Source organism: Mus musculus, chromosome 2 (assembly GCF_000001635.26).
Source record: "Mus musculus strain C57BL/6J chromosome 2, GRCm38.p6 C57BL/6J".
In the NCBI taxonomy this organism is placed as follows: Eukaryota; Metazoa; Chordata; class Mammalia; order Rodentia; family Muridae; genus Mus; species Mus musculus.
In genome coordinates, this window is record NC_000068.7 from 39,902,150 (window position 1) to 39,910,089 (window position 7,940).

Sequence of the window (7,940 nt, forward strand, 5' to 3'; positions counted from 1 at the left end):
TACCCGTCCACCCACTCCTGCCTCAGGAGCCTAGTGTTTCCCTATCCTGGGTCATCAAACCTCCACAGGACCAAGGGGTTCCCCTTCCAGTGATGCCAGATAAGGTAATCCTCTGCTACATATTCAGATGGAGCCATGGGTGCCCCCTGTGTACTCTTTGGATGGTGGTTTTGTCCCTGGAAGCTTTGCAGGGGTTGGGGGGGGGGTGGTCTGGTAGTTTAATATTGTTGTTCTTCTTATGAGGTTGAAAAATCTTAATCTTGATTGACACACACCATTAATCCAGATCTTGTGGTACACCTTTAATCAGGGCCATGCCTTCTGCTTAAGTACTATGTAAGGACAATGGAAGAAGGAAGGGCTCATTCCTTTTTTATCCGCTTGCATTTACTTTGTCAGCAAATCAATTGCAGCCTACCACTTCAAAATTCCAGTTTATACAGTCCCAGGTCATGGAATTGAGCAGCTATTATATTCTTGGACTTTTCCTTCAAAGCTAGACATTATTAGGTTGGTTGGACTTCGATGTATACATCGTTCCAATACATTCCATATATATATATATTTTCATTCCACAATTCCTATGACTCTAGAGAACCCTAAATAATACACTTGTAACCCCTTCCAAATCAGAAAATAAAAATAACAAAAATTTTAAAACATCCCCCAATTTCTTTATGGAAACAGTGGTGTCTCACAATATCTCAGACAATATACCTTTTGGCCAAACAGCTTTACTTACAAATGTTCATTGCAGTGAGTCTGGTTCAAGGTCTTTGGCTTCTACTGCACTATCCTCACTGGGACTCATCTCAGTTATCCTGCCCTGAGTCACAGATGTCTAGCAGCTTCAGTTATGCATGACTGGCCCCTTCATGATGCAGATGAACCTCAATTGGGTCCTTGATTCACAGGAAATTCGGGGGGTTCTGGTTACAGGTGGGCAAGGAGTTGGTGCAGAGGGTGACAAACAGTCATGGACCAAAGGAGTGTGTATCTGAATGTGTTTTCTAAAAGTGAGCACCAGTCTTATAATACAGAAGAAAACCAAGAAAGCTAGGTGAATACATTCATCAAGGTACACTGGTTCTTAACACACAAACAAAGAAAATGTATACATAAAAAGATGACAGGAGCCAGGCTGTGGTTACAACTGAGAATAGGAACAACCTTTAATTGAGATCAGCTAAACACAGGAGCCAGGTGAATGCTCTGATTCAATGCTAGTCTATTGTTAAACCCACCACCAGTGGTCCTTTAGTAAATACCTGATTATGCTATTCCTCTGGGCCTAGTGAAAAACCTGCACAAGGGGAATTCTGTTCTACTAACCCTTTCATGAATAATACTACAACCCACCTATTTCCTAGGCCTGTGTATTCCTGTGTATGGGTGTGACTTGGCTATTGTCCTAAGTAATTACTATGTAGACTAGCCCTGAGCTTTTCTAGCTCTATTCAAGTAAATTTTAATGCCTAATTAGTTTCACCATCTCTACTAGAAGTAAATTTAAATGTTACTGAATACATAACATTTTTACTGAATTCCAAGCTCAGGGTTGGCTTCAAGGACTCTCTAGGACATTGGAACACTGATGGAGGCTTAGCTATATGTCAAAATCAATCCTTAAAGGCACTTATAATACTGAAAGAGAGCACACGAATCCATACACCAGACTAACACGAGGACAGGTCTTGAGTGTATGTGCTATAGGAATGCCAAGGTTCTAGTAGGCTAAGTTTCTGTGAAACTCTTTGCTTCATGAGTGCTTCCAAGCTTTTAGGCCTGTCAAGCAGACTTCACTGGAGCAGATGTAGCATCTTCATATACTCAACAACTTATAATTGGGGTAGATATTGTAGTGGTTGAATTCATAGCTCTGAATTGGGCCTGAGTGGTAGCTGAGTTGGTCAGTCTTTCAACTCTCCCACACCCACACCACCAGAACCAGCTTGCCCATGCTGTCCAGGCTAGGGATGAAGCCAGCTCTTTGAGGGCTGTAGCTGGTGAAGGGAAGGGCCAGCATTTCTGTGTGCTGTAGGTGGTGAGGGTCAGGGAAAGCTCTTCCACACTCATCCATCAGGGCAAAATTTCCTACACTACCAGGTGAAGGGCAGGGACAGCTCTCTCCTGTTGTAATTTCAGTTGTTATATCTGTTTTGCTTTCAGTCTCTTGATAAGCCCTTAACAATATAAAATGTATGTGTTTTAAAAATTGAAAATATTTTTGAAATATCCAAAGATGAGTTTTAACTTTGAGAAAAAAATGCCTTAAACATTAAGCTGAGATGTTTTTGCTTTTTCTATACAATCAGCTTATTAACCATATTCTCTTAAAAGTTTAAACCATTGAAAATAAACAAATTTTGCAAAGAATGTTCATAACTAAAATATAGCTGAATCTTAAAGCAAAATTATAGGAGGAAAACAAGCCATATTCAGTATGATTTAATAAATTTATAAACTTATGTAGACTACTATAAAATTAATTCCTTATCACCAATATTACACACCCAAAGAGGTCACAGTAATAGTACAAGATGAAGCAGTTAGAAAAAAAATGAACAAACACAACTGTCTGTGTCTATGTGTGGGCTGATAGTGCAACAAAGCATTTATATTTCATGAAAATGTTTTTCATACACAATTAAGATATATCAACTGAATTTTTCTAGTTTTTCTGACCGCTTATTAGCTATTATAACACTTTTGCCAAACAACTGGAAAAAACAGAAATGAGTCATATATATATATATATATATATATATATATATATATATATATATATATAAAATGAAGAATATGTATAATGCATACCTAAAAGCGAAAAAGAACTTGAATGGCATGTGCATGTGTGTGTGCATGCAAGTGTGTGTATGTGTGTATGTATGTGTGTATTTGTGGATAGGTATAAGCATGTCTGTGAGATGAGGTACATAATATGACACTCAATACTAGAGCTATATTTGTATGTTTAATCTAGCTAAACAATATCATCAATACAAAAGATTCCATTTTGAATTAGCTTATAATGACGTATTTTTAAATTTTTTAAACGTATGTATTTAATTCTTGAATTTTTTACTTACTGTTTATTTTATTTTATGTGTATAAGTGTTTTATTTGGATACATGTCTATATCACATTCATGTCTGATGCATGCTGAGACAAGAAGTGGGTATAAGATACCCTGAAGCTGGAAGTCCATATAGGTTTTAAGAACTGAACCATGACCTTTACAAGAGCTGACCGTGCTCTTAACTGCCCTTAATTCTTGCGTTTTTAAAGGAGTCATTCATTTACATTTTAGGTGTGTGGATGTTTTACGTGAATGTATGTATACAAACCAAATGAGTGCCTGGTATCTGTAGAGGCTAGAAGAGAGTGTTGAATTCCATGGAATAGGGATTAAGTGACTATTGTGAAGCTCCATGTTGATAGGTGCTGGGATCAAACCCTAGTTCTCTGCAAGAACAGCAAGTACTCTTAACCACAGAGTATTTCCTCATTGCCAGAAAATATGTGTAGTGAAAAACTGAGATTACTAAACTCTAAACAATTTCCAAGCATTTACTCTAGCATTCATGTCTGTACTGTTGCGAGTCTTCAAAAAGTCTAAAAATTTTGAACTAAAGAGGCAGAAAGTATCTTATTTATGGCCAATGAACCTTATTTTGTAATAAAATATAAAAGTTAATGCCTAGTTATATACAGATAAATATACATATATAAGGTATAAAATATATTTTGCACATTGTATTTTTAATCTTCTGTATCCAAGCATGAATAGGATTGTAAGCTTGACAGTGTATGAATTACCTAAGGCAAAACCTCTGTGACTATATCGTGGATTGATTATTTTAAACAGCTTAGTCTCTAGTTTTGCTTTGGAGAGTTTATCTTTTTACAGTTAATTCAGGTAGAGAGATCCATTCACTTGTATTAGTGGCACCACTTCCTACCTGTGGGTCTTTGAGTGTACAAAGAGAAGAAAGTTAGATAAGGGTAAACATCCATCTCTTTCTTCTCCCCAATTACAGGCACAATGTAAGCAGCTGTTCAAGCTCCTGATGTTTTAACTTCTCAATTATGATGGACTGTGTCCTAACTATATTTTTAACAATATTTTAAAATAAGGTTTATTGGCCATAAATAAGATACTTTCTGCCTCTTTAGTTCAAAATTTTTAGACTTTTTGAAGACTCGCAACAGTACAGCCATGAATGCTAGAGTAAATATATACCAAAATAAATATTTTCTTCTTATTTTTGTCAGTTAATTTATCAGCACAAAAGAAAAGTTCTTTTTAATGGTTGTCATCATCATGACAGAAGATGGGTTGGAATCTGAAACTTTCACTACCTGATCCTTCCTTGACTTTCTTCTATAAAAACAATCAGGATTTCAACTGGATTTCTAAGTACTTATCCTTTTTTACTCTTGCATTTCACATGTACCTCATGAAAAATATTTTGCCCTCATAACTCTAGTTGTTTCTTCCTCAGAAAATCAAAATGTCAAAATATTGTAAGAAATTATAGTTATTACTATGCCTACTAGGAGCCATGTATGAAGGAGCAAACATTACTGAACTAACTTTAAGACTAGTCTAAAAACTGTAAAATAATGAACAAATCTGCAAAACAAAACAAAACAAAAAAAACAAACAAACCAATACAAGCCAAAAAACAAAAAGACATACAAGCCAATTCAGGCACTGTTATATAGATATTTTGGTTTTCGCTGTTACGGCTTAGGAATTTAAAGGCTTTCCACTGAGGGCTAGATCTTCAGACCATGTAACATTATATATCTATATCTATATTTATATCTATATCATCTATCTCTATATATGTCTATATATATCTATCTATATCATCTATATCTATATCTACATCTATACCTATATCATATATATCTATCTATATCTATATCTATCTATATCTATATCTATCTATATCTATACTTATACCTAAAACTTTCTATCTATCTATCTATCTATCTATCTATCTATCTATCTATCTATCTATGAATCAAATTCTACAATAACATAATTGAATAGCTCTAATCTTCCTCATGGAAACTTACCTGGACTTTAGTTACATATATTCATGTTCCCCTATTACCTGTTTATAGAGAAATGCCACTAGCCTCTTGGGCTACTTGCTGGGCAGTCAAGTGATTGCCACTTTCTAGAACCAAATAGGAACTTTTTCAGAGTTTTAGCCTTGGTATAAGATAATGACGTAGAAACAGACCCAGGCATACTAGAGAGGCATACAAAGCTCTAGAAGCTGCAGTGGTTCCTTGTTGTAGAGTTCCTATATCAAACCCTTCCAATCACACTTTACTACTTATGCATGTACATACAGGCTCATACTATTTGTTCTCTGATATTTTGACAAGTCAGGAAACACATATATATTATGTATGCTAAGCTTTACTAAGATACTATTGAATATTAGTTGCCACGAGGCAAATACAAAGCAGAAGAAATATTGAACTTCAAAGGCAGATTCCTAGGTCCTTTCTTTCTGTATAAAGCTTTCAATACTAATGATCACTAATCAACTTACCTGGAGGCTCAGTTGGCAATAGGTGGCAAAAGTGGTTAAACTGCCAGATGTTTAAGTTCTTTGAGAATGAATAAAAGATAGGAGAATGTGAATGTAAAGAGGAATAAATTCCAAGAAAGGGCCTCATAATAAATAAGGTTAATGGGTAGCAGAAGTCAAAATTAAAATCATTACCTATCAGAGGTAGTGGTGGTTCATTAAAAAGATAAAAAATAATTCGAACTTTTTAATTTGGTATTTCAAATTTCTACTTGATTTTTAGAACTTTTCTCATGTTATTTAACCTCTCTGCTGTCTACTATCTTCACATATAATATCAATAAAATTTTCATCAACACACCTACACACACACACACACACACAAACACAAACACACAGGAATATATACTGCTTCCAGGCTTCAGTCCAGATAATCCAACAATGGATGGCTGTTAACAGAACAGAAATTTCAAAATTTTAATAGTTCCTCAATCCACAAGGCTGTATGTTTAGCATATATTGAAGAAGTAGTCTCCAGTTCCAGTGAAGACATGGACTTGCTAGCAAGTTGAGGGGAAACAGACAAAAGGTGAAAGTTTCCTTCTCCCATGTCCTCATATAAGCTTCCAGGAGAAGATGTGGCCCATATTTAAGGCTCCTGTCTTAACCACTCAAGATTTGGATGATACGTGCCTTTAATCAGAATCTGGATTAAAGGCATGACTTCCTAACTCAAAGATCCAGATTATAAATAAACCATCTTACCTCAAATTAATCAAAATGCCTCCACAAGCATGCCCTCCAGCTTTGGATTTAGTTCCAGATACAGTCAAGTTGACAACCAGGAATAGCCATCACAAATCCATATGAAAACAAAAAACAAAAAACAAAACTTCTCTCAAAATAGATCCCATGTTCCTTTAGGAAAGTTTTAATTTGTCTTACTATCAAGCTTAAATAAAGAAGTAATACATAAATTATAATAAGCTGTATATTATTATAATATTTCTATAAAATATGTTTATATAGTACTTTGTATAATGGTACTTTAGCACAAAATAAGACATCACTGAACAGATCATGATTTATAATTATGAATTGGAAAAATTCAAATGATTAATCAACAAAACTTAAGTTCTTGTGATTTTGGGGCTCATTATAATGATACATGGGTGACTTGATGATAACACAGGATAAAGCTTTATCTCAGAAGTCATCTCTGTCAGAATATGCAGCTTTCGTTTTATGATATGGTGTGATTCTGAGTGAAATAAAAGGAAAAGTCATTTGTGTTATCCTTGCCATTTAAGGCGTTTTGTCAGAGTCTCTAAACAGGCAGTTAATTAATTGTCTTATAGATGAAGTTGAAAAGAGAGAAAGAACAAATGCAAAAGATGATTGTCCTTGGTTTTACCAGATCATCCCTGCTTTTCAGAGAAGTGAATTCTAGACCGATTGCTTTGAAGAGAAAGAAAAAAAGCTCCTTGTTTCTTTGTTCCCTTTTTAAACTAAAGATATATACATATGTAAGTTCTGCTTATAATCTTGCACACTTCATATTAGAGTGAAAAGGATGTCTTTATGAAGATTCTAAAAGGGTGCACTCGACATCTTCAATATTGGGAGTTTTTGTAGCTTCCCAAAAGGGGGACACAATACTATGATTCATCTTTTGGCTACAGAAGGAGTATAGTTTGATTTGAAAAAGTCTAACCGCCAGTAATTTTAATTCCAAGATAAAATAGACTTGTAATTAGAGTTTACAAATTTTAAAAATTGGGTTTTTTTTTTTAAATTCAAAGACCCTACAGAAAATAAAAATGTTACAGTGTTGTCCTTTTTGTTGTTGTTGGTAGAGACCTTACTGTTGCGGAAATATCTAGAGCTAGCCCCTGTGCCAGGTGATCTCACTCACTCAGTCTCTCAGCCCGCCAACTCGTCAGTCCTGCTAGGCTCCATGGCTCCCACCAGGCTATCTCTTGGATGGGACCCCGACATATCCCTGGTTAGCTATCTCAACACCTAATTACCCAGTAGAATCAAGACTCTTAATGCTTAATTAGCCAATCAGGTTTATGAATCAATAATAACACAATTTAGAAGATGCCAATGCAATAATTTCAGTCAAATGATAATGATAAAGCTTTATCACAATTATTCTAACCTTTTGATAGCACCACATCAGCCTCCATTCTGGTTCTTTCTCTCCTCCTCAGACCTCTCTCTGTCTCCTCAACCCCTCGCTCCACCTCCCTTCTCCAGTCCAATCACTGCCTGCCTCCCACTGCCCTAATGTGATTTGATAGGGAAAATCCTGCATCACCTTACATATTCTACTGACAGAATAACCAACTTCACATTACAGTGGTGCTCTTCTGGTGAAGG